Source organism: Lithobates pipiens, unplaced genomic scaffold, assembly GCF_037356315.1.
Source record: "Lithobates pipiens isolate NorthernLeopardFrog02 unplaced genomic scaffold, aLitPip1_a1.2 Scaffold_19, whole genome shotgun sequence".
Taxonomy (NCBI): domain Eukaryota; kingdom Metazoa; phylum Chordata; class Amphibia; order Anura; family Ranidae; genus Lithobates; species Lithobates pipiens.
Window position 1 is genome coordinate 513276599 of NW_027507764.1, and position 27076 is coordinate 513303674.

General features: G+C 42.3%; 1 long non-coding RNA gene across 1 annotated transcript; it reads right to left on the reverse strand.

Annotated features, from left to right (window-relative positions):
• Window positions 1–7044: 7044 nt before the first annotated feature.
• On the reverse strand, window positions 7045–22192 carry LOC143998385 (uncharacterized). The gene is made up of 3 exons (XR_013277897.1): window positions 22087–22192; window positions 9750–9801; window positions 7045–7914 (listed from the first exon to the last, which is right to left on the reverse strand). It is a non-coding gene; the product is annotated as an uncharacterized LOC143998385 (long non-coding RNA).
• Between the last annotated feature and the right edge of the window lie 4884 nt (window positions 22193–27076).

Sequence of the window (27076 nt, forward strand, 5' to 3'; positions counted from 1 at the left end):
TAAAAAAAAATTATTACTAAAAATTCCATAAAACTATCCCCTATTTTGTAAACGCTATAACTTTTTTGCGCAAACCAATCAATAATCGCTTATTGCGATTTTTTTAACAAAAATATGTAGAAGAATACGTATCGGCCTAAACTGAGGGAAAATTTTTTTTTATATTTTTTTGGGGGATATTTATTATAACAAAAAGTAAAAAATAATGCGTTTTTTTTCAAAATTGTCGCTCTATTTTTGATTATAGCGCAAAAAATAAAAACCGCAGGGGTGATCAAATACAACCAAAATAAAGCTCTATTTGTAGGGAAAAAAGGGCGTCAATTTTGTTTGGGAGCCACGTCGTACGACTGCGCAATTGTCAGTTAACCACTTAAGGACCAGGCCTCTTTTTCGGACTTGGTGTTTCCATGTTTAAAACAGTTTTTTTTGCTAGAAAATTACTTAGAACCCCCAAACATTTTATATTGTTTTTTTTCTAACACCCTAGAGAATAAAATGGCGGTCATTGAAATACTTTTTTTCACACCGTATTTGCGCAGCGGTCTTAGAAGCGCACTTTTTTTGGAAAAAATTCACTTTTTTGAATAAAAAAAATAAGACAACAGTAAAATTAGCCCAATTTTTTTTTATACTGTGAAAGATAATGGTATGCCGAGTAAATTGATACCCAACATGTCACGCTTCAAAATTGCGCCCGCTCGTGGAATGGCGTCAAACTTTTAGCCTCAAAAATCTCCATAAGGGACATTTAAAAAATTCTACAGGTTGCATTTTTTGCGTTACAGAGGAGGTCTAGGGCTAGAATTATTGCTCTCGCTCTACCGATCGCAGCGATACCTCACATATGTGGTTTGACCACCGTTTTCATATGCGGGCGCTACTCACGTATGCGCTCGCTTCTGTGCGCAAGCTCGTCGTAACGGGGTGTTTTTAAACATTTTTTTTTTTCTTATTTATTTTAATTTATTTTATTTATTTTTACACTTTTTAAAAAAAATAAATAAAAGGGATCACTTTTATTCCTATTACAAGGAATGTAAACATCCCTTGTAATAGAAAAAAGCATGACAGGTCCTCTTAAATATGAGATCTAGGGTCAAAAGGTCCTCAGATCTCATATTTGGGCTAAAATGCAAAAAAAAAAAAAAAAAAAAAAAAAAAGAAAATCTGACATTTAAAAAAAAAATATACCTTTAAGAGGTATGGGCGGAAGTGACGTTTTGACGTCGCTTCTGCCCTCCTATGGTATAGAGACGAGTGGGGGCCATTTTAGCCTCACTTGTCTCTATGCCCAGCAGACGGAAGGACCCGATCGCCTCCGCCGCTACCGACGGCTCCGGTAAGCGGCGGAAGGTGCGGGAGGGCGGCGGGAGGGGGGGTGGCACCTCTCCCGCCGCTGATAGCGGTGATCTCGCGGCGAATCCGCAACGGAGACCACCGTTATCGTACAGCCGACCGCCGCCTGAAGAGATGGATATCTCGGTTGTGGCAGCAGCTGCTGCCGTTACCGAGATATCCCTCTTCAAAAATAGGACGTACATCGTCGTGCGGCGGTCGGCAAGTGGTTAAAGCGACGCAGTGCCGAATCGCAAAAAGTGGTCTGGTCTTTGGCCAGTAAAATGGTCCAGGGCTGAAGTGGTTAAAGTTGGCACTCTTTTTTTGTTTAAAGTGCAAATAATAAAAACCACAGAGGTGATCAAATACCACCAAAAGAAAGCTCTATTTGTGGGAAAAAATTTATTTGGGTACAATGTTGCATGACCGCACAATGAAAACTGACCTAGGCAGGAAGGGATGAAAATGGCCGGTATTGAAGTGGTAAATTAATGAAAGTGTATTTCTTCCAAAAAAAATTGTATTTGAAAAACAGCTACATAAATACAGTGTGACATAAAATATTGCAACATTTGCCATTTTATTCTCTAGGGTCTCTGCTAAAAAAAAAAAAATTATATATATATATATATATATATATATATATATATATATATAATGCTTGGGGGTTCTAAGTAATTTTCTAACAAAAGATTTGTTACTTGTAAACAAGTGTCAAAAAAGGTTTAGGCATGAAGGGGTTAATATCAGCTCCCAGCTTGAAACAATGGGAAAGAAGTGAGAAATCTTCATAGTGTAAGACTTTTCTTTTTAAGAAAAAATAAAAAAAAACACATTCACCAAAAAACTTACATTATCTCTGCTCTGTCCTCAGGATCAGCCTCATGAGGTGACAGTCTGCTCCCCCGCAGCCTCTCGTTTGTTCTCTTCCTGTGGTCAGTTGCCCAGGAATTGCTATTAGGCCACCGGGACTACATGTCCCACGATGCTTTGCAGCTGCTGGAGGCTGTGATGGGCTCCCTCCCTCTACCAATGAGGAAGCAGGGGAGGGAACAGAGTGGGCAGACGCTCACACAGGCTGCAGTGTTCGGAGGAGAGGAGGGGGGGAATCCCCCACACGAGCTGACAGGTCAGGTTGGCTCTCACTCCACTGTCAGAGGATTAGTGAGAGCGCGACCGACGGGAGGTGCGGAAACAGAGCGGCCTCCACTACATAAGTGAGTGTGAGTGCCTCTTGAGTTTCCACGCCCCTCCCTCTGCCTCAGCTTGCAGGCAATGCCCTGACCCGAAAAGAAAAAAAATTGTGAGCAGTGGCCGCCGGCCATTATGTATATATTGTTAGGGCAGCCTAGGGGGAAATTGCCACCCTGCCCCCTGGCCCAGCCCGCCCCTGCTAATGAGTCACATGAGTGAGGGAAAATGGCTAATTGGGCCCAATTTGGACATTTTCCCTTAGGGGTGTACTCACTTTTGTTGCCAGCGGTTTACACATTAATTGCTGTGTGTTGAGTTATTTTCAGGGGACAGCAAATTTACACTGTTATACAAGCTGTACACTCTCACTACTTTACTTATAGCAAAGTGTCTTTTCTTCAGTGTCGTCACATGAAATGATATAATAAAATATATATATATCTATATATATATATAGATATATATAGATATATATATGTAGCACTGACCCCCGAAGGAGCTGCTGATTTTATTGGGCTTACCGTTACCTTCTTGACCTCGTGTATGTCTAGGGGTTTCCCAAGGTTAATGACCCAAAGGATTGTAGCAACTGACACTGGATCCAATTTAAGGATTTTTATTTGCAAAAGGAGTATACAAAACACAGCCTCTCAATGAGGGTTAGAGGGCTTTAGGTAGAAAGTTCAGGTACTCTTGGAACTTATTCAAAAGTAGGTAGTTTCTCACTATAGCAATCCAGAGAATAGCCATTCACAACTGGATCCTCACTGCTATCGGATAGACCTCCTCTCACTAGGCCTAGCAGCCAATAGAGTGTTCAGATAAAGCGAAGCCTCTGCCACAGTCTTGCATATGGAACATTTGAATAAAGTCTCTGCCACAGACTTGTTGTAGAACACTTGTAGTAAAGTGAAGGGTGTAGACAAATTTAGAGAGCGCTCATATGGTACCAGTATCTTGCAGCCGGTCCGGCGATACGGTACAAGTGTAGATTACCTTGGGGTCGTTCAACTAAGCCTCCAGGCTCTTTCTGAGAAGCCAGCCTTCTGCATAGCCTTCCCCCGAAGAGTCCCCCCCTGGTTGCCTCTTCAGTTGCTGGGCCTCTCCACAGATGAGACGGCACCGGACCACCTCCGAATCCTCCCTCCAGTTACTTTGACTCGGGCTAGCCAGCCCCGAGACTCAGAATTGGATAGGTCCGCACCCCAGGCCATGAGAGCCATGGGGGCTGGTCAGGAGGACCAGGACCAAACAGACAGAAAAATCCTCTGGACTGGAACCCAGAAGCACATGATGTCAGGACCTTAAGTACCCTCTCCCAGAATGCACAGCAGGATGATACCCCCACTAGGTTGGTTCCGAGAAGGAATGGCACTCAATGCGAGCAGCTGAACTGCATTCTCACACCAGCCACAGATGACCTATGGCCAAGCAGAACACAGTGCAATCCAACCAGACTGGTACTGAAACCATAATTTGGTATAATTAAACCCAAAACCAAACTGCAGTTCTAGGAACGTTAAATAGAGAAAAACACATAGAGCGTGCTCTTCAGGACCTGGCGTTACATATCTATCTATCTATCTATCTATCTATCTATCTATCTATCTATCTATCTATATATATATATATATATATATATATATATATATACACACACATATATATCTATATCTATATATACACATACATACACTCACATAGGAAAACTCATATGAGATTTAAATAGCCAGCTTCATATAGACTTTAAAACACCGGCCCTCCTTCTCTTCCTCCTAATGTGCAAGGGGTTTTGGGAAGCTAATAAAAATGCTAAGTATATTTAAAACAAAAATAATTTAAGTATTTTCTTGTTCAACTCTATTTTCTTTAAATAACCAAGCACATTCATCTTTTTTTTCAAACATATTTGTTTGCTGCCATTTAAATAATATATATATTTTAAATAAAAATGAGTAAATAATGACACAATGCATGTTTTATCATACCATACCCTTAATTTTTCTTCTCCAAAAAACTGGCCACCAAAGCCAACTCATTAATAGCAGGTCAGATGAATAGTGCATTCTGCCCAGAGATTAACGCTGGATGACAAAATATCAACTTCCTACTGCTCAATTGCATGCAGTATCTACACAACTGGTAATTACTTTTAATTTAATTAGGTCCCCTGGTATTGTTTCTATCTCATAGATTGCATTATAACATTTGATATGTTAAAGCTACAAGACAAACAGGAAGAAAGAATGGAGCATTTTTTTTTCTTCTTCAATTAATTAAACAGAACACTGATTTGGTTCGGCGGAACTTTATAATGTGAATTTGCTCCTACAGCCATGTGATTTGTCCATCTACACACAGCATGCTTCTAATGTCTTCATCAGCCATTTTATTTTTCTCTTCTTTTTTTGTAATCATGTTATTTACATTAAAGAAATCATTTTGTATTTTAAAGGCTAATTCCACTTTTTCTTTTAATGAAAACAAAATATGAATATAAAGAAAAAATAAATAGTCTGGCAATTATAATAAAAGCAGCTTTTGCCTTACTTCCACTCCAGCTCCCTGCCCTAGGGACACCTACATCATTCAACCCACTACATGTGTGCCAAGGCCGTCATGGTTTGACATTATGCCACCTGAGTTTACAGCATTACTGAACAGAATGGTGCCCAAGCATCATTCGGTGTAAAGGATACTCACTGATGGACAGAAGAAGGGGACCCTGCTCTTCAGGCAAAAAGAAAGAAGATGCCTGTTGGAAATGTATGTATAATAGAACTGGAAGTTGACCTAAAACCTAGATTTACTAAAAAAGTAGCACAAGGTACAATACTTTAAGTGTTCCTTGTCCTGGTGCTGGATGTACTAGTTGAAGTCCGAAGTCATCTGCCCCCATACTACCTCAGCCATAATCTTTAGTGCTGTAGGGGTTATTACGAGCAGTGGACCTGTCAAAGTGCTGACTGTGCCCTTCATTCATTCATAGAAACTGTACAATAGCTTCCATGAAGGGAAAGTGCTCTGTGAATAGAGGAGGCGGACCTTTCATTTGTACACCCGTCCTTCATTTAGATATCCCTTTTCATTCATGGAAGCTAGTACAGCTTCTATGAATGGAAGAGGGGAGCGGAAAGGGTAGGCATAGTCAGCACTCTTTGAGTGACTGTGATAGGTCCAGCATTTGTACTAAAGCGGGAGTTCCGCGTTTTTTTTTTTAAGTCAGCAGCTACAAATACTGCAGCTGCTGGCTTTTAAAATATGGACACTTACCCCTCCAGCATGCGTGCAATGTTGGCACCTGAAGCCGATCTGTCGGCTCTCGGGTGCTGCCGCCACCATCTTCGGTGTGGGAATCAGGAAGTGAAGCCTTGCTGCTTCACTTCCCGGTTTCCTATTGCTCAATAAGGATGGTCCCTGCTGTCTTTGGGATACGTGTGTTTCTCAGCAGACAGCGGCGGCCCCGCAGGAAGTGGCGTAAATACCCACAGATTCTGCGGCTATCTATGCCCGGAAGTGGGTGCAGATACCTGTATTATACAGGTATCTGTACCCCCCCCCCACCCTTGAAAGGTGCCAAATGTGGCACCGGAGGGGGGGAGGGTTCCGATGAGCTGAAGTTCCACTTTAGGGTGGAACTCCGCTTTAAGCCTTACCAAAATTATGACTGTGGAGTTATGAGTGGGTGTTGGCAGGGGAATTTATATTTTTCCTAGGGCAATTGGCACCAGCTCATTAAAATAAGTACTGACACTTGTGACAAATTTAAAAACATACTTTAATTTAGGCCTTAAAAATGTATTTTGTGTTCTTGTATAACTTTTACCCCAACATTATTTTTTATTGTTCTGCATTTTTCCATGCTTATTCTGAGATATGTTTACAGCAATACTGTCAGGCATGTCTCTCCTTTACCTCCTTCTCAACAGCAACTTAATTCTTGAGAAGAGTGAATTGAGTGTGCCTTTTTATGCACATGTGAGTGCCATCCAGTGAAGTAATACTGAGCTGTGTATGCCAGCCTGTGATACACAATAGCCTGGACTCAGAGGAAGAGGGTTGAATTATGCTCATTGTCATTCAAAAGGTAATATTGTGGGGGACAGCTATTGAAGGAGAGTAATGGAGCAAATGTGGTTTTTTTAATTTTAAATGTAAAAAAACAACTGTGATTCCACTTTAAATCCTTGGGCACCCTAGTAGAATACTACTCCCAAGTAAGAGAGAAATGCTACCAGTTTCCTGGGAATAGGTTAAGACTGCTTGGTAATTTGGGACATTATACCTATAGCTGAGGACAGATCACCTTACCAGAACACCAAAAATACAGAGCAAACCTATTGAAGGGACTAAATGGCACACCTGTCTATATTTTAAAAGCACCCTCTTTGCATGCTGGCTCTCATTTTATGATTAGAAAGCAGACTGCCTGTAGGGTAGGTGGGGTAATTAGTTGTCGCATCCTCTATGTTTCCTTGCTTGTTGGGCACCAAGCAAGGGTCACATGAGAGGCCTACCTCAGTGGGGTTTCTTCTGGGCTATGCTAGACACTTTGAATAGTGTCACTGCCTTACACAGGGGGTACCTATACTGGAACTGCTGACTGATCACTAATAAACTCTTTTGATGCTACTGTGCATCACCAGGGTCACTTGCGCATTTGGGAGCCATTGTCCTCTTTACCTGTCCAATGCATCACAGCTACCTCACTCCCAGTAATGGTATGGGGTCCTGCCATGCACCTACCGCAGACTCCATGTGTGCCTCCAGGCTGAGAGCCTCAGCAGCACAGATCTCCTTCCGTTGCTATGGGAAGTGGAATGCTGCTGAAAGAGTGCAGATAACATCTCCCTTGTTGCAAGAGGCTACCTTACCCTGTCCCATGTACACACTGAAGACATGCTCCTAGAGAGACCTCAGTTACCCTTGGTAACCCCTGTATCTTCACACTGTATGAACTCCTGTACCATTATCTTCATACCCCGATGTATTTAGTGACCAGAGATGTAACTATATGTGCTGGTTACTTGCATTACATCCCATGAGTGACTTCAGACCAGTCAGAGTTTCAAACGGTTAATTTTAGTATATTAACATGATGACTTATACAGACAACAGTGCACTCATTTCCTTTACGTCCCTAGTCCCTATTCCAGGCTTGTGGCTGACCCCCGCCCCCCGCATATCTGCATAGGAAAAAGTCCATAACTGGTTGAGTCCATGTATGGCATCGAACTCTGACTTTGGCATGGCATTAGAAATCCAGACTCTGGCAATGACGACAAGTAAGACAGAATGGGCCAGACCAGAACAGATTCCGCCAGAGAGCGTGCCGGGGTCTGGGCCTCCTTTTTACAGCACACAGGACCAGGGGTTGAAAACCTGCCAAGAAAAAACAATTAAACACTGTTAAGACCATTCTGCAACAAATTCCCCTCCCCCATCCTCTCCAGCACAAATCCTCCTCTCCTCTGTCCCAGCACAGCCTCGCCCCCCCCCAAATCTTCCCTTCCCCCTCCCAATCTTCTCCAACACATATCCCCCTTCCCCCAAAATCTCCTCTACTAGCACAAATCCTCTTCCCACTTCTAGCACATACCCCAGCTCCCAGCACAAACCCACCCCTTTAAACCCAAATCCTCTCCCCACTTCTAGTATAAATCATTACCTCCCAACTGTCATGGATTTGCAGTGACTGTCCCAAAATTTGAACAAAATGCCAACATTTCACAAATCCGGGCTCCCAGAGCTCAGTACCACAATCCCAAAGTCCAAGAGCCCAGTAGCACAATCTCCTCCACTATAGGGTGGTGGGGCAGGTGTCCCATGTGTTCGCACTATAGTGCCCCTGTCAGGTGAGTTAGTGGAGCTAAATGCCGGTACTTGTTCTGGCACTGAGTTCCAGGAAACACAGAATATTTGGATTTAAAATAAATCTTGGGTTGGGCCCGCCAAATCCAGGATGGTTGGGGTATATCTCTGTGTGACGTAATTTTCATACCCAGGACATTTATGGTAATGCACGAAAACATCGAAGTATACCCGAGTACGGGTGGGTACAGCCATTCACTTTTATGACGTACTGTACACACCACCTGTGGCTCCCTGGGCAGGGAAAAACCCTTGGATTTTATGGAAGACCACATTTTAAGCCTCAAACAGTCTGTGTGCATGAGGCCTTAGGGCTTTCTGCACATACTTGGAGCAAACTTTCATAGCCAAATCTGACAGACAAAGCCTGTAATTGTTTGTGGTAGCTTGCTACTATCACCCACCCCCACACACTGCTATTGGCCCACACTGTGATGAGCTACTTCACTGGCTAATATTAATGTGCAGGAGAAAAGAAATGGTGTAGAAGCTTCAGCTTTGGCCATAAAAGTCGGTTCCTGTATTTTAGTAAGTGAGGTTGAAAAAAGACACAAGTCCATCAAGTCCAACCTATGTGTGTGATTATATGTCAGTCTCACATTGTATATCCCTGTACGTTGTGGTCATTCAGGTGCTTATCTAATAGTTTTTGAAACTATCGATGCTCCCTGCTGAGACCACCACCTGTGGAAGGGAATTCCACATCCTTGCCGCTCTTACAGTAAAGAACCCTCTACGTAGTTTAAGGTTAAACCTCTTTTCTTCTAAAGTGGCCATGTGTCTTGTTAAACTCCCTTCCGCAAAAAGTTTTATCCTTATTGTGGGGTCACCAGTGTGGTATTTGTAAATTGAAATCACATCCCCTCTCAAGCGTCTCTTCTCTAGAGAGAATAAGTTCAGTGCTCGCAACCTTTCCTCATAACTAATATCCTCCAGACCCTTTATTAGCTTTGTTGCCCTTCTTTGTACTCACTACATTTCCAGTAAATCCTTCCTGAGGACTGGTGCCCAGAACTGGACAGCATACTTCAAGTGCGGCCAGACCAGAGTCCTGTAGAGTAGGAGAATTATCATTTTATCTCTGGAGTTGATCCCCTTTTTAATGCATGCCAATATTCTGTTTGCTTTGTTAGCAGCAGCTTGGCATTGCATGCCATTGCTGAGCCTATCATCTACTAGGACCTCCAGATCCTTTTTCCATCCTAGATTCTCCCAGAGGTTCTCCCCCCAGTGTATAGATTGCATTCATATTTTTGCCACCCAGATGCATTATATTACATTTTTCTACATTAAACCTAATTTTCCATGTAGTTGCCCACCCCATCAATTTGTTCATTTGTTCATACCTAGGTTCATGAGATCAGCCACAGTTGCTTGTGATATTTCATTGTGTGCTTCCTGCATAGTGAAAGTCAGTGGGTCAGTTCAGATTAATTGTTTAATTAAGCCAAGCCCAATACAATAACTATGAACAAAGGGAAAAGGGAGAAAGTAGGACTTTAATATGAAGTACGCGGTTGCAAAATTAGTTGGTAAAAAATAATAATATTTATTGATACATATAATATATACAATCCTTACATTGGTCTGTATCAAGCTACAATTATACATAATAGTAATAGTATTAAAGAAATAACAGTTCATAAATATATTACAAAATAATACCTAGGTGACCTGTATTCTCTCTAATTGATTGTTGTTGGATAAAGCTCATAAAAATATAATTTGCATGATTGTAAGAAATTCATGTGAATTTCCTGGAACACATGATACATATAGAAAAGTTCCATAAAAAAACCTGTAAAAAAAGCATGATATATATTAAACACGGCATCTGATAGCTCAACGTGTTTCGTGGCTTATAGCCACTCTTCAGGAGTGGGCACTTGGTAAGTATCTGCAGTAAATCACATGGATTCCTAAAGGGGCCCCCCTAAATTACTTACAAAAAATATATTGGTATGTTGGTGGTAAGGTGCTAAGAGCTGAAAGCTCCCTGGAGGTATCATTTCCGGGAACTGAGGTAGTGGGTTCCCCAACAGAGAGGCAACACAAATAATAGCCAAGGTGGATGTGTATACCTAGAGTATTCCTCATGTGTGGTCAAATGGTGATTAGCACCAGCTGTGAAGGGCTTCTGTGAAGAATATAGGGATATACTATATTCCATAGTGTACAACATAACCCAGTATAACCCAGTATAAATAGGATTAAAATAAATAGGAGTGTAAAACTAATATCCAGGGAGAAGCCAGAGGAGTTGGAAAGTGCAGGAATTGAAGTGTATAGAAATAAAAATCTGAACCATCAAAAGGAGCCTAAATGAACCAGGGAGTAACGAAAGGAAAGACAGATCTAGATAACAACAGTGATTTGAAGTGATGCCTAATACTAGAACGTTGTGAAGAATGAGATACAGGGACATGTATGATGTCCCAGAAAAAGTGAGCAAAGTGACTAAACCTCCTAAGGACAGTGCCTATATAGGTACCGCCGAAGACCACCCACCAATGTCACACAAGTATGTGCGAAGGGAGAAGGAGATGCCATCATCTAAGTGGTTAATTAAAGCTGCCCGGCAATTGGCCCCAAAACCAGCTCCAGTGATGCTCACGGATGTTAAAATGTCAGCGTAACTGCGCCATATTTATGATCTTTATCCAACAACAATGAAATGCATTAGAGATAATACAGGTCACCTAGGTATTATTTTGTAATATATGTATGAATTGTATTTAATACTATTTGTCACGTACCTTGGAGGAGACTGAATTGACGAGGTTTGCCTCTCTTGTATCTCCTGCCCAGGCTCCACTGGGAGTGGAACAGAGGGAACCAAGGGCCAGGAGGAACAGGAGTGCCTGCAGCTGTGGACCTGGAGCCTTGCAGAAGAGGAAGCGATCTTGGACAGGCAGGAGAGCTGTCAGGACAGGATGGATCGTCTTGTACCAAGGATCAGCTGGGCTTAAAGGGGAACTCCGCAGGAACCGTGGAACTGGAATGTGCAGTGTAGTTAAGTCCTTGATAGGCTTGCAGCAGGAGATCGCAGAAGGTTGCAAGATCAAGGCAGCAGGCACGTGCAGGATGGACAGAAGTGAGAACAGGGTCTTGAGGAAAGCCAGGTTCGGTAACAGGCGGGCAATGAGGTACAAAGGCAGAGGCGAGATCAACAGGATAGCCAGGGTCAGGAGCTGGGAACCAGAGCAAGAACAGGATCCAGGAACAGGGTCAGAGCAATTCAGGTTCATCAGGAGGTATCAGACAGGTGAATAGGGGGTGCAGGATATCAGGAACAGCTGAAGATCAGTCAGCAACCATCTGGGGTCAGAGCACTTCTTTAAATAGGCCGCCTGGCGCCAATTGGCACCATGGCCACACGCCTGCGTGTGCAAGCAACACCGCCATGCATTAATGCACACAGGCATGTGTGGGCGCCCACGTGCCCGAGTGTGCGCGAGTGCGCAATGGATGGGAGCAACTGGTTCTCTTACACTAATACTATTATGTTTAATTGTACTTTGATACAGACCAATGTAAGAATTGTAAATATTATATGTATCAATAAATATTATTTTTATTTACACGCTCATGGTTTTTCAACCACGTACTTCATATTAAAGTCCCACTTCCATACTTTTCCCTTTTGTTCATACTGACAGGGATGGAGGCATATGCCTAGGACATTGCCTCATATAAAGTCCCAAACTTTTATTTTATACAATACAATAACTAGTTTGTTTATTCTGTATTTGATTTTATTTGAGCAGTCATTCAGCAAAGATTCTGACTACGCAGAGACATGCAGAGGGAGAATCTTTGTATATGAAATAGCATTAATAAAAACAGCCTCACAAGCAAGTAAACATGTAAAAATTACATCAAAAAGTACTTCTATATATGTCTATTTTAAAACCATCTCTCTCCCATTAAGCTTTATGTTAAGCCCGGTTGTCCTATATAACATGCATGTTAGGCCAAAGAAAGTTGCCAATTATGTAAATAAGCATTTTAGTAGAAAATTGACAGGTTCTTTTTAAAAAATGTTTTATGGCTATTTTCATTTCCAGAACCAATTGATAACTTCAGTCAGCTTAAACTTTTCAAGAAGACAACAGGAACAGCAGAAACTTATCTGAATATTTCCATGCAACTCGTAGAAAATTCATAATTTGGAACAGAAATTTAGCACGTTAAACACAGAATTATTCATGACTCTGGCAGGCACGTGTGTTTTCAAGGCAGTTAGCCAAGCGGGCTGTATCTCCACTCACAGGTGAAACAACATTCCCAATGTAAAAAAAAAACCCTGAAAACAATCATAAATCAAAACAGAAAATTCTGTTCAAGAAATCCCAATTTAGGTGCCAACTTTTTTTATGCTGAATTGGACTAAAGTCAGCTGACAAGCGCACATGCTCAGTCAGACAGTATCAATTAGTGTCCCGGGTAGAACGTTTGCTTGAAATTGATATTTCAATTTAGCCCTGTATCTCTTGGCTGCAAATTAGAAGCTCTAATTGTTGGAGGCACGGGGATCGGCAGAAAGAAACTTTACTTTTCTTCCAAAATACGGGTGACAGTTCTTTCAAAGTGCTAAACTTTTATGAAGAGAAGCTCAGCCTGCCAAGTCTGCATCACAAATGAGTGTAGGGTTCTAAAATTTCTTGTATCTACAAAGGCAACTACAAAAGCAGGAACTAAACTAAACTTGTGACTTAAAGTGTTATATTGTGTTTTTTTTTTTTTTTTTTTATAATAAACATGTCATAATGGTTTTGCACAGAGCAGCCCGAATCCTCCTCTTATCACTTCTTTCAGCGGTCCCACGCTGGCACGCCTGGTGCGTTCAGGTGCGAGGTCTCGACAAAAGGCATGGCTCTCGTGGAGATTGCTGGATAGAGAGGGGGCTCAGGTAAATATTAGGGGGCTGCTGTACACAGAAGGTGTTTTACTTTCATGCGTAGAATGCATTAAGGTAAAAAAAAACTTGTGCCTTTACAACCACTTTAAGCTGGGTATCCAGGTGCATCTCATAAAATTAGAATATCATCAAAAACATAATATATTTCTGTAATTCAATTCAACCAGTGAAATTTGTATATTTTATATGCGTTACACACAGAGTGATATATTTCAAGCATTTTTTTTCTTTTAATTTTGATGATTATGGCTTACAGCTAGAGAAAACCAAAAATTCAATATCTCAGAAAATAAGTATATTACATAAGACCAATAAAAAAAAAAAAAAGAAAAGATTTTTAATGCAGAAATGTTGGCTTACTGAAAAGTATGTCCATGTACATATTCATTATTGTGACGGAGTATAAGCTTTTTAGCTGGTTTATGTCTTAAAAAGGTAAAAGCAAACTATCGAAGCTAAAATAGGGTCATGTTTCCAGCCCCTTCTTCCTCTTGGGTGTAGTCTCATGGTGCCGAAAACAGGCGCAATCTTCTTTTTGACGTTGCTCTTTTTAACCCTTGTAGTTTCGTTCCACATGAAGGGAGAAGCTGGCAGACATCTTAATTATGATTAAATGAGTATGATTAAGGTTGATAGCTGATAGTGAAATATAAGCACTTATATCTATAAGAGTACCAGAAATAGGCATTTCACTTATAACACTCATGATCACATCCATTATAATAGTATACACTCAATACTTGGTTGGGCTTCTTTTACATGAATTATTGCATCAATGTGGCATGACATGGAGGTGGTCAGCCTGTGGCACTGCTGAGGTGTTATGGAAGCCCAGGCTGCTTTAATAGAGGCCTTCAGTTCATCTGCATTGTTGGGTCTGGTGTCTCTCATCTTCCTCTTGACAATACCCCACAGATTCTCCATGGGGTTTAGGTCAGGTGAGTTTTTGATTTATAAATCAATCTAATACATGAGGGTAACTTATATATTTATTTTAAGCACCTATAGATTACACAATTTAGCCACATAAAGGAATTTGTGACACTTTAGGCACCCCCACATTACAACCAGATATAAGTAAAATACAAGAAATAAAATCACGGGCTGACATTATAATGAAATGACGGAGTTAGGTTCCTCATTCCTCTGATGAAGTAGCAAGAAGATCAGCCATACCACACTTCATTTTATGCGCAAGTCTTAGGTAAAATGGTGTACTTGCTTATCCATTATTCTTCTTTGTAAACTTTAGCAGTGTAGCTTCTCAACCTGCAATAGACAGGTTCACCTTTTCCACTAGAGATACTCCTGGACTCACCCAACAAAAGCTACATATCACCTAGAAGCAGGGATGTGTGGTGAGGTCAGTGGCTTGTGAGACACTGGCTGGTATCAGAGCCAGATACACATAGGTTACATACGCCGTGAACGTTAGAGCGAGAGCAATAATTCTAGCACTAGACCTCCTCCTCTGTTTTGGCCCGAATACAAATTCGGACAAATTTTTGGTTATTCGGCGATTCGGATGTACCTGAATTAAATAGTAATGATTGAGAACAAATTCAGTTGAAATCCAGTAAAATTGGTTTCATTTATTTGTTTTCTAACAAATTCCAACTTTTCGGAACAATTAAAATTCGGATCAAATAGCTGGTTGTTAACCACTTCAATACAGGGCACTTAAACACCTTCCTGCCCAGACCAGTTTTGAGCTTTCAGCGCTGTCGCACTTTGAATGACAATTGCGCGGTCATGCTACACTGCACCCAAAGGAAATTTTTATAATTTTTTTCCCACAAATAGAGCTTTCTTTTGGTGGTATTTGATCACCTCTACGGTTTTTGTTTTTTGCTAAACAAATAAAAAAATACCACATTTTTAAAAAAAAATATGTTTTTTTTGTTTCAGTTTCAAAACTTTGTAAATAAGTACGTTTTCTCCTTCACTGATGGGCACTGATGGGGTTGCTCTGATGGGTAATGATAAGGCGACACTGATGGGCACCGATGAGGTGGCACCAATGAAGTGGCACTGATGAGGTGGCATTGATGGACACTGATATGTGGCACTGATAGGCGACACTGATGGGCACTGATAGGCGGCACTGATGGGTGGCACTGATGGGCGACACGGATGGGCACTGATAGGTGGCACAAATTGGCACTGATAGCTGGCACGGTTTGGCATGGATGGGCGGCATGGATGGGCATGGATAGGCGGTACAGGTGGGCATGGATAGGCGGCACAGATGGGCATGGATAGGCAGCACAGATGGGCATGGATAGGCAGCACAGGTGGGCATGAATGGGCACTGATAGGCGGCACAGATGGGAACTGCTAGGTGGCATTGTATTATATTATACTGTATTAATGGATGCCAATCAGTGCCAAACAATAATGCATGCCAATCAGTGATGGGCTCTGATTGGCATCCATTGTGGCACTGACTGGAATCCCTGTGGTCTAGGGTGGCATACCTTGTCCTGGGCATCCCTGGTGGTCGGGTGGCATCCCTGGCGGTCCAGTGTGGGCATCCTGGGGGGGGGGGGCGGCGCTGATAATCGATCAGCACAGACCCCCCCTGTCAGAGGAGCAGCCGATCGACTCTCCTCTACTCGCGTTTGACAGACGCAAGTGAGGAAAAGCCAATCACCGGCTCTTCCTATTTACACTGTGATCAGCCGTGATTGGACACGGCTGATCACGTGGTAAAGAGTCTCCGTCGGAGACTCTTTACCGAGATTGTAGTTGCAGGGTGTCAGACTGACTGTCAGACCGGGGGCGTGCGGCAGCTCAAAATCCTGATCACGTCATATGGCGTCCGGTCAGGATTTTGAAACCACTTTGCCGCCGTGTATCTGCTATAGGGCGGGTGGCAAGTGGTTAAGCAGCGGGCCAGGAAGCTGGCCACCTGCGTCCTTATCCACCATGAGTCATTATCTGTCAGCTGGCTTCCCCACTGACAGATAAATGTTAAAGAAAAGTATGCCGGCAATTGCTCTGCAATATTAAAATGTTAATAAAAGGGTCTGGTATGGATTTTAGGGAGAACCCTACGCCAAAATATAAAAAAAATGGCGTGGGGTCCCCCCAAAATCCATACCAGACCCTTATCAGAGCGTGCAGCCTGGCTGGTCAGGAAAAGGTGGGGGAACGGGCGCCCCCCCTCCTGAACCATACCAAGCCACATGCCCTCAACATGATTACAAGGGCCTCTTCCAGACAACCGTGGGCTGTGGTTGTTGGGTCTGTGGGTGGGGGGCTTATTGGAATCTGGAAATTCCCTTTAACAAGGGGGCCTCAAGAGCTCGACTCCCCACCATGTGAATGGGTATCGGGTATATCGTACCCTTACTCATTCACTAAAAAAAGTGTCAAAAAGTAAGAAAACAGGAGACAAATCCTTTATTAAAAGAAAAAAAATAGTGTCCAGCGATGTAATCCACCATCAGTCATGCCGCTCTGTAAAATAGAAAAAATTTGAAAAGACGCTTCGCCTTCTAAGCCCTTGTACACACGGTCGGAGATTCCGACGAAATGTGTCCTATCAGACCGTTTTGTCGGATATTCCGACTGTGTGTGGTCTGCATCGGACTGTTTCCGTCGGTATATCCGACAGACCAAGTTTTCCAACTTGCGGGTAAAATTTTCCGACAAAATGCTCCTATCGGACATACTCCGATCATGTGTAGCCTATTCCGACAGGCAAAGTGCCACGCATGCTCAGATCAAATTCCTAGACCAAAGCTATTGGCTACTAGCCTGAACGTAGTCCCGTCGTAACTAAGTAACATCATCACGTTATGTACAATCGGATTTTCCGACAATTTAGTCCGACCGTGTGTATGCAACATCACTTCCGGACCTCTTCCGGAATTAATCCGTCGGAATTACTCCGACGGATTTGGTTGTCGGAATCTCCGACTGTGTTTACAAGGGCTAAGAGGTCTCCCGATGTATGAGCCCTCTTCGAGTTTGACAGATCTTTTATAGGCAAGGGCAGGGCTTTGCTTTGCTCAAAATTCTATGAAATTTGCCAATTTTACTTAAAAATTTTGCCTTGAGAGGAAATGCAGTGCAGTCAATAGGGGTGGTATAACTGTTGTGGTTGGGTGGTTTTTAAGACTGTTAATTGGTTTTAGGTGTGTTTTCTTTGTGTTTTAAATGATTTTCGTTTTTTTTGCTGTATTTTGCAGATTTTTGACTTAAAGTATATGTAAACCCTCACATTGTAAACAACCCATTCAGTTTAAAATATAAATGAAAGGCAAAATATTTGTGTATGCATATGAAATATTATAAATACCTTTTCCCCTTTTTAAAAACCTCAGCTACATAAGGAGCTTAGAGAGCTGGGGGAGGAGAAACAGCAGAACACTGGTCTTTCCAGCAAATGGCTGTGTGGGGGGGGGGATTTCAGGTCAAGTCTGATCATTGGAGGACAGCATGCTCAGTTCTCAGCACAGTTAGAGAACTGACCATGCTGCCATGCTGTGCTCTAATGCCTAGCATGGTCAGTTTTCAAAAGGGAAAGCAGAGGAGTTGGCACCAAGTATTTCACACAAGGGAAATGCCAAGTATTTCACACAAGGGAAACAACAGAAAGAGAACAGGAGACTTTTTTTTTTATACAAGTACATGGTACAGCAGGCACATATAAGGAATATGAAATGTTGGGTTTACATATTCTTTAACCCCTTCCCGCTGACCGTACACAGATATGCAGCCTCTCTGAAGTAAAGTAAATCCTTGAGCAGGAGGATTTGATTTAAAACACTAGTAAAAAGGATTGATTTAAATCAACTCAATTTAAATCAACATTTGTTAACCACTTGCCTACCGGGCACTAACTTCATTCCTGCCCAAGCTATTTTTCAGCTTTCAGCACTGTCGCACGTTGAATGACAATTGCGCGGTCGTGCTACACTGTACCCAAACAATTTTTTTTATTATTTTCATCACACAAATAGAGCTTTCTTTTGGTGGTATTTAATCACTGCTGGGTTGTTTATTTTTTACAAAAAAAAAAAAAATTTGAAAAAAAATGTTTTTTACTTTTTTTCTGTCAGGAAATTTTGTAACAAAGTAATTTTTCACCTTCAATGATGTGCGCTGATGAGGCAGCACTAATGGGCACTGATAGGCTGAACTGGTGGGCATTGATGAGGTTGCACTTATGGACACTGATGAGGCGGCACTTGTGGGCACTGATAAGGTGTCACTGATGAGGAGGCACTAATATGCCACACTTATGGGCACTGATAGGTGGCACTGATGAGCACTGATAGGCAGCATTGGTGGGCACTAATAGACAGCACGGATAGGCAGTACTGATGGGCACTGATGGGTGGCACTGATGGGCATTGATTGACAGCAGTGATGGGCATTGATGGGCAGCACTGATAGGTGGCACTGATTGCCAGCACTGACTGGCATCACTAATGGGTACTGATTGGTGGCACTTGTGGGCAGTGGTGGGCAATGATTGCCGCCACTGGTGGGCACTTATAGCTGGCATTGGTGGGCAATTGGTGGGCACTGATTGGTGATACTTTTTTCTTTATTGTAATCAGGGCACTGATGATCAGTGCCCTGATTACATTTCTACATATCCCCCTGTGAGGAAATGCTGCTGATCAGCTCTCATCTCCTCACATTTTCTCAGTGTGAGGCGAGGAGAGCCAATTACCGGAACTTCCTTGTTTACATGTGACCGGCTGTGATTGGACACGGTCGGTTAAAGTGCCGCTGACGCGTGGGCAGGCAGCAAGCAGTTAAAGTACAACTGTCATCTCTGTCCCGTAGTGGCTCCTCCTCTGACCCGCTGTTGACTCACCGACATTCCCATTCACTTTAATGGGACAGCTGGTGATGCGGCAGTGACACAACAAGGTTAGGGACGTGGGGGCAGCAGGGGCTGCCATGATGGATCTCAAATGACAGGTGCTCTTTAAATGTAAGGACTCATTCTTGCTGGTAGTTAGAATGTTTAATATATGCAAACAAAATGAAGGTTTCCTATTTAGAATAATAAGTTGTCAGGTAAGTAAAACAGTGATATCAGAACAGATTTAATCATACAGTTTGTGATGTACATAGATTTGCAAAACAATGGGATGAAGGAATATTCCTGAACTTTGTTTTATCTCATGGTTACTGTGAAATTGTATGACTGCATCAAGGCAGTGCACGTTATCTCAGCTTGCAGAGTTTGGATTCATTGAATGAGTTTACCAAAAGCATAAATATTACAGAATATATAACCTCATGCTACATAACTAAGCTCCATTTAATACTGAATAAACTAAATTATTAATGTATCTTAAATACAAAACTATCTTATACACTAATACATTAGTACACATGATCAAATTTCAATCTGCCTGTGTGTGGGCTCCGGTCGACTTTTTCTTCCCAAAAGTCCGGCGGACTTTGAAGGAAGTTTTGACTAAAAATTGTCCGCCGGACTGCCCGTCTGTGTGCTAGTCTGCTGGACTTTTGAAATGAACAGACTTGCCCACACACAAAGAAAAATCCGTTCATTTTGAGAGTGGCTCCAGGTAGACGGAACTAGCGAAGAAGATCAATGTCGCCGTCTCCATTGGCGAGATTGACACCTCGCTAGCCCTGTCACCTGGTATGGATTTAAAGGGGAAGCCCTATACTGAAAAAACAGTGTGGGGGTCCCCCCAAGGTGCATAGCAGACCCTTATCCGAGCATGCAGCCCGGCCAGTCAGGAAAGGGGGTGGGGACAAGCGAGCAGCCCCCCTCCAGACCCGTACCAGGCCACGTGCCCTCAACATGGGGGGGGTGCTGTGGGGAAGGGGGCCCTGCGGCCCCTCCACTCCAAAGCACCTTGTCCCCATGTTGATGAGAACAAGGGCCTCTTTCCGACAACCCTGGCTGTTGGTTGTCGGGGTCTGCGGGCGGGGGGCTTATCAGAATCCGGGAGCCCCCTTTAATAAGGGGGCCCCCAGATTCTGGCCCCCTACCCTATGTGAATGAGTATGGGGTACATTGTACCCCTACCCATTCACCTGGTGAAAAAAAGTGTACAGAAAAAAACACAACACAGTTTTTTAAAATACTTTATTAGACAGCTCCAGTGGTGTTCTCTTCTTCGGGGGTCTTCTCGCTGGACTCCTCCGCTATCTTGTGCTCTTTTGCTAGCTCTTTTACTAGCAGAGGAGCCCGGCTTTCTCCTTTGTCACTGTTGCCGTCTTCTTCTGACTTCGGGGGTCTTGTCCCGGTCTTCGGGGGTTTTGTCTCGCTCTTCGGTTCTTCTTGCTGGGCCCCCACTTTCTTCTTCCAGCTCTTTTACTAGCGTTGACCCGGTCTTCTGTCGCCGCCACCACCTTCTGCTTCTTCATCTTCTTGTCTTCTTCTTCTGATGTTGACATGATGCTCTCTCTCCGGCCGTAATGCTGGGGACGCGTTGTGGGGCGACTTATATAGGGGCAATGGGTGGGGTCACCGAGTGATGTCACACGGTGACCCTGCCCCTTATGATGTCACATTCCCAGCATCCCCCGGGACTGTGACATCATAAGGGGTGGGGTCACCATGTAACATCACCCGGTGACCCTGCCCCTTGTCCCTATATAAGTCGCTGCACGACGCGTCCCCAACATTACGGCCGGAGAGAGCGTTGTGTCAACATCAGAAGAAGGAAGAAGAAGAAGAAGAGAAGAAGAAGAAGAAGTAGAAGGCGGCGGCAGCGGCGGCGACAGAAGACCAGGCCAACTCTAGTAAAAGAGCTGGAAGAAGAAAGCGGGGGCCCGGCAAGAAGGACCGAAGAGCGGGACAAGACCCCCGAAGACCGGGACAAGAGAAGACCACCGGAGCTGTCTAATAAAGTATTTTAAAAAACTGTGTTGTGTTTTTTTTCTGTACACTTTTTTTCACCAGGTGAATGGTTAGGGGTACAATGTACCCCATACTCATTCACATATGGTAGGGGGCCGGAATCTGGGGGCACCCTTATTAAAGGGGGCTCCCAGATTCTGATAAGCCCCCCGCCCGCAGACCCCAACAAGCAACGGCCAGGGTTGTTGGGAAGGTCTTTTGGGTTGGGGGGGCCGCAGGGCCCCCCTTCCCCAAAGTACCCCCCATGTTGAGGGCACGTGGCCTGGTATGGCTCAGGAGAGGGGGCACTCATTCGTCCCCACCCCCTTTACTGACCGGATGGCTGCGTGCTCGGATAAGGGTCTGCTATGGACTTTGGGGGGACCCCACAGCGTTTTTTTGGCATAGGGCTTCCCCTTTAAATCCATACCAGGTGACGGGGCTAGCGAGGTGTCAATCTCACTAATGGAGGCGGCGACATTGACTTCCTGCGCTAGTCCCGTCTACCTGGAGTCACGCTCAAAATGAACGGACTTTTCTTTGTGTGTGTGGGCAAGTTCGTTCATTTCAAAAGTCTGGGTATTTCCGCCAGACCTAGTCCGCTGGAAATGTCTGGTCATGTGTGGGCAGGTCCGCTCGTTCGGAAAGTCCGGCGGACCTCCGCTGCAAAGTCCGGCAGGTCGTCCGCCCGATAGTCCGATCGTGTGTACGTGGCATTAGATGAAAAATGAACAAATGTGCATTAATTTTTTTTTTTTTTTAAATAGCTAGAACAAGGTTTGATCTAGGTCAGTAGCAGGGTTAGTGTTAAAGTATAAGTTCATCTTTTTGGGCAGAATTTCACTTTTCATAATAAATAAAAGTGTTTTTCAATACTATTTCTGGTCTAGCCAACCCAGGCTTTTCTGTCACTTACCTCATCCACAGGATGTTTAGAATCCTGTCAGTCTTTTTGTATCTTTGAATGGATTTTCAGATTCCATCACTTCCTATAGCTTGTATCAGCATTCACTTCCTGTTAGGTCATCTCCCAGAAGCCTTCACTTCCTTGTTGCATCACTGAAGAGGGTGGGATAGGGTGTGTTCACCACTGTGGAGCACACCTCCATCATTACATTACTAGCTTCCACCTTCTCCATATACAATCTGATTGTACAATCTCCTTTAGATCTCCCATCAGATATGTATTACAAGGCCTGCCTGATTGTATATAGATTGAACGGATTTATCAGGTGTGTCTTTCTATTCCTTAGTTCTGGTAAATCTAAAGGAAATTGTATAGAGATTGTACAATCAGATTGCATAGTATATGGCCATCTTTATACAAGTACATAGAAGGGAGTGGACAGAAACACTCAGTTGTCAGGTCTCATTCACATCTCCACGTAGTGAAAACTCACATTCCCGCATGCGTTTGTTTTGGAGCGTTTGCACTCGTCATGCATTTGGCTGCCCTACATATGATAATCGTCCCAGAGAAGCTCCAGAACGTTTTTTGGAGCAGAGCGTGGTGCATTACTGCAAGTTTTGTTGTTCTTGTGTAAACACATAAATTTCACTTTCAGGCCCCATTCACACCTACACATGTTTTTTGGCTCATTTTTCCATTGACACACATTGGGAAGCCTGTTGATTTCAATAGGCTGTGCTACACCTGGCAAAGTAGCTCATGGGACATTTTTGCATGTTTTTTACTGCATTTATCACCTGTTTTTTTCATGTGGCTAAATATGTGTTTGCTTCTGTGTTTGGTGTGCCGTTAACAATTAATGACACTGAAGGCAAAAATAGGTAATTTTAGGTGTATAATGTGGCCATACACTATACAATCTGATTGTACATTCTCTGTACAATATCCTTTCTATTTAAAAAACTAGATAATAGGAGGACACACCATCAATCTAATCCCTCTGTATCCAATCAGGCAGGCCCTTGCACTAGATCAGGAGTGTCCCGTGGGCTGCATGTGGCCTCAGGGAATTTAGCATGCAGTCTGAGCCCATCTGGAAGGACCCTGGGGAAGCCAGGCAAATGCACACATGGAGGAATGCTGGGGTGCTGTGAAACCTTAGTTTATGGGTGAAGGTGTGCTAATGAGGTCAGCTGGACAACTCCTTCCTGTGTCTTACTGGCTAGTCTGTCTGTGTCTGTATACCAGGGAGTCTTGGAAGTGATCTGAGAAATATAGCCATGGCTGAGGTAAGGCCTTGTTTTCAAAATCAAAGAAAACTTTAATTTTTGTGCAACCAAGGTACATTAATGGTATATTGGTACATAGGGGGCTGGATTTCAGGGAAAAAAAGGTGAAGTTAGACTTTGAGGCCAAGGTAAGGGTCAAAGGTCAAGGCCAGGATCAAAGGTCAGGGTAGGTATATTTTGGGGAGGATTAAAAAAAAAATAGTATCACTGTCAGTTAATGTCAGTGTGATTTAGGTAAGATTAAAAAAAAAATAAAGCAAAATGCACACTATTGTTTCTGGCTCTTTGTACTATGGGTACACAAAACAACTAACATACACATACGTGGTATCACTGCGATCGTCAGGAGCAACATACACATATGTGGTATTGCTGTAATCGCTGTGATCATCAGGAGCAAGAGAATTTATTTTGGGTTGTCCTTTGGTGGTAAATGATGGTACTAGCAAGAAATATACAGTTGAATTACAAAAAAGAGTGTTACAATTATTTTGGGCCATGTTTCCTTTGATAATAAAAAAAAAATCAGTAGTTATTTTCTACAATTTGCCACCAAAAAGAAAGACCAATTTGTCTTGAAAAACAAAACAAGGTAGAATCCGCTGGGATACACAACGTTATGTACAGTTTATTTATTTTTTCTTTCAATAGATTTTTATTGAAAGTTATGTACTGTTTTACTAACATATGTCAAAGTTGCATAATTGTGTTTAGGCATTAACATGTTTTTGTGTTTTGCCCTCCGTTACTACGGGGTTACTTTTTAGACAATAGATAAAGAATGTTGTCCAAATAACAACTTATAAAATGAAGAGTGTACATTTTTCTTAATTTTAGTTGGTGTATATCATTTATTATTATATTATGGTTATTAATATTATTGATTATTACCTGATATAACTTACATATAACAGTAAATATTCCTAAAATATCCTAACATTTACTTTTTCTTGTTTTTGCATATTTTTCATATTTTAGCAGAGAGTTCTGTTATTATATAGCTCAGTTATAAAGAATTTGATTAATAAAAATCGTTTTTTCTGTGAATGCATTTCCTTATCAGTCAGCTGTATAGTAAACATAACTAACTAACCACATTCTGAGAAGGTAACATGAGGACATGGTGAATGACTCAGTAGGTAGTATTTTTACACTTAGTTTAGTGAATGGCTTTGCGGATAAGTTTGGGCTTGTAAATTTTATTGTTATAGTTTACAAAAGATAAAAAAGCACTAAAATAGGCAAAAAAGGAAAACTTAGAAAAAATGGAAGTTGCTTTTTGAACTTATTTTTTTTCTAATTTAAAAAAAAAACTCAAACAACATCAAAATACTTAAAATAATAAAAACATGGCACCACATTTTGTATAGATTAAGTTTTTGAGAGGGTTGCTATTATATTTATTATTACTGCATGCAGGATCATAATAACTACAAAAAAATACTACGCAAATAAAGTAAAAATAGACAAAATTTTGTTTCAAAAACTGAAAAAATACAGAACCTTCTCTGTTGACTTTAAAGGGGTTGTAAAGGTAAATGTTTTTTCACCTTAATGCATTCTATGCATTAAGGTGAAAAAACATCTCACAGTGCCTGCACCCCCAGCCCCCCCGTTTTACGTACCTCACCCCTCGAAAGTCCCGCGCTCGTCCCCGGACGTCCTTTCCACTGTTCAGCCTGGCCGCTGATTGGCTGGAGTGGATGGATGGAAAGCAGCGCAGCCATTGGCTCGCGCTGCTGTCAATCACATCCACTGACGCGGAGCGCCGGGGGACGGGGCCGTGTGATACAGCGAGCGGCTACAGCCGCCAGCTGTATCACGGGAGCGCGCCCACAGATGCTTCTCACCATGCGAGGGAGCTCGCGTGAACGTGAGAAGCACCTGCAGGAGGAAGCGGAGACAGCCACCGAGGGACCCCAGAAGAGCAGGTTCAGGGCCACTCTGTGCAAAACGAGCTGCACAGTGGAGGTAAGTATAACATGTTTGTTATTTAAAAAAATAAAAAAAATAATTCACTTTACAATCCCTTTAAAGTGATTGTAAATCATTTTTTTTAATAACAAACATGTCATACCTACTTGCTCTGTGCAATGATTCTAGCTGAACTTTGGAATGACTTTAATGCATTTTACCTACAGGTGAGGTTTTGCTGCAACTTCAGCAAAGTGAAATTCGACAATTCCACTCAACCCTGTTGAAGATCTTGAAATGTACCTACCTGAAATCTTTAAATGGTTTTCACCCAGGTCAAGTCTGGTATTCTATAAAAATCAGTATTTTTTTTTTGCTAGAAAATAACTTTTTTTTTTAACTTTTTTTTTTTTCACGCGGTATTTGTGCAGCGTTTTTTCAAATGAAACTATTTTAGAAAAAAATAAATTTTAATGAATTTTAATGCAAAAAAACACAATTTATAATATAGACAATAAAAGATGATGTTACGCCGAGCAAATTGATACCTAACATGTCACGTGTTAAAATTGCGCATGCTCTTGGAATGGTGCCAAACTACAGTACAAACTATGATACTTAAAAATATCCATAGACGTCGGTTTAAAAATTTTGAGTTTTTTGAGTTACATTACATTAGGAGGTCTAGTGCTAGAATTATTGCTCTTGATTTGATGTTTGTGCCGACACCTCACATGTGTGATGCAAACACCGTTTACATATGCAGGCGCGACCTACATACGTGTTTGCTTCTGCGTGCGAGCACTAGAGCACATTCAAATTTTTCATTTTTTATTATTGGATTTTTTAGTTTTACACCGTCCCTTTAATTTTTTTTTTTATCTCTTTTATTCCTATCACAAGAAATGTAAACATTTCGTGTGATAAAAATAAAGCATGACAGGTCCTCAGATATCTGCTCTACCCTGGAAAGCGTGAGATCAGGAAAAAAACAACACATTGATCTCTGCTTCCTAGGGGAAACAAATGGCAGTGCTTACATCTGCCAGAGCTGGAAGTGACACCATCAGGGCAGGACTTAGGGTGCTGGGGGCCCCTGGGCTTGAGTCACTTTCGGGCCCTACCTTCTATATTAATTTGTCGCCATCTGGTGCCGTAACAATATAATCGATCCAATCGTTATTTGAAGTGCCAAGCTACTTTTAAAAGGTGACTGGTACCGTAGACAGTGTTAAATGCTAAACAAAGTAATAATCTATTACTGATTGAAGCTTGAAAAGTTTTTTTCCAATAAATAAATAATGATTAAAAAAGTTCAAAGTGATCAAGTGTTTATTGCAATGCACAAATATCTTGGTCAGAATGAGAATATAAAACACTTATTTACCTGGAAAACATATTGAAAAACAATCAACTACCTTGTAAGGTTGCAATCATAAGAAATCAATTGCAAGAATATAACAAAATAACTCATTGAACAAAGTAGTGCAAGATAAATTGTACATTCTACTCCTCCTGAGTATTACGATACCACATGTGTGGGACTTTTCCACAGCCTGGCCACTTAGAGAGGCCCAACATGCAGGGAGCGCCATCACGTGTTCTAGGAGCATAAATTACACATCTAACTTCTTGACTACCTATTACACTTTTGAAGGCCCAGGAGCACCAGGACTATGACACGTGACACTGATGTGGCACTGATGACACGTGGCACTGATGTGGCACGGATGACAGATGGCACTAATATGTGGCACTGCTGACAGATGGCACTAATACGTGGCACTGATGAC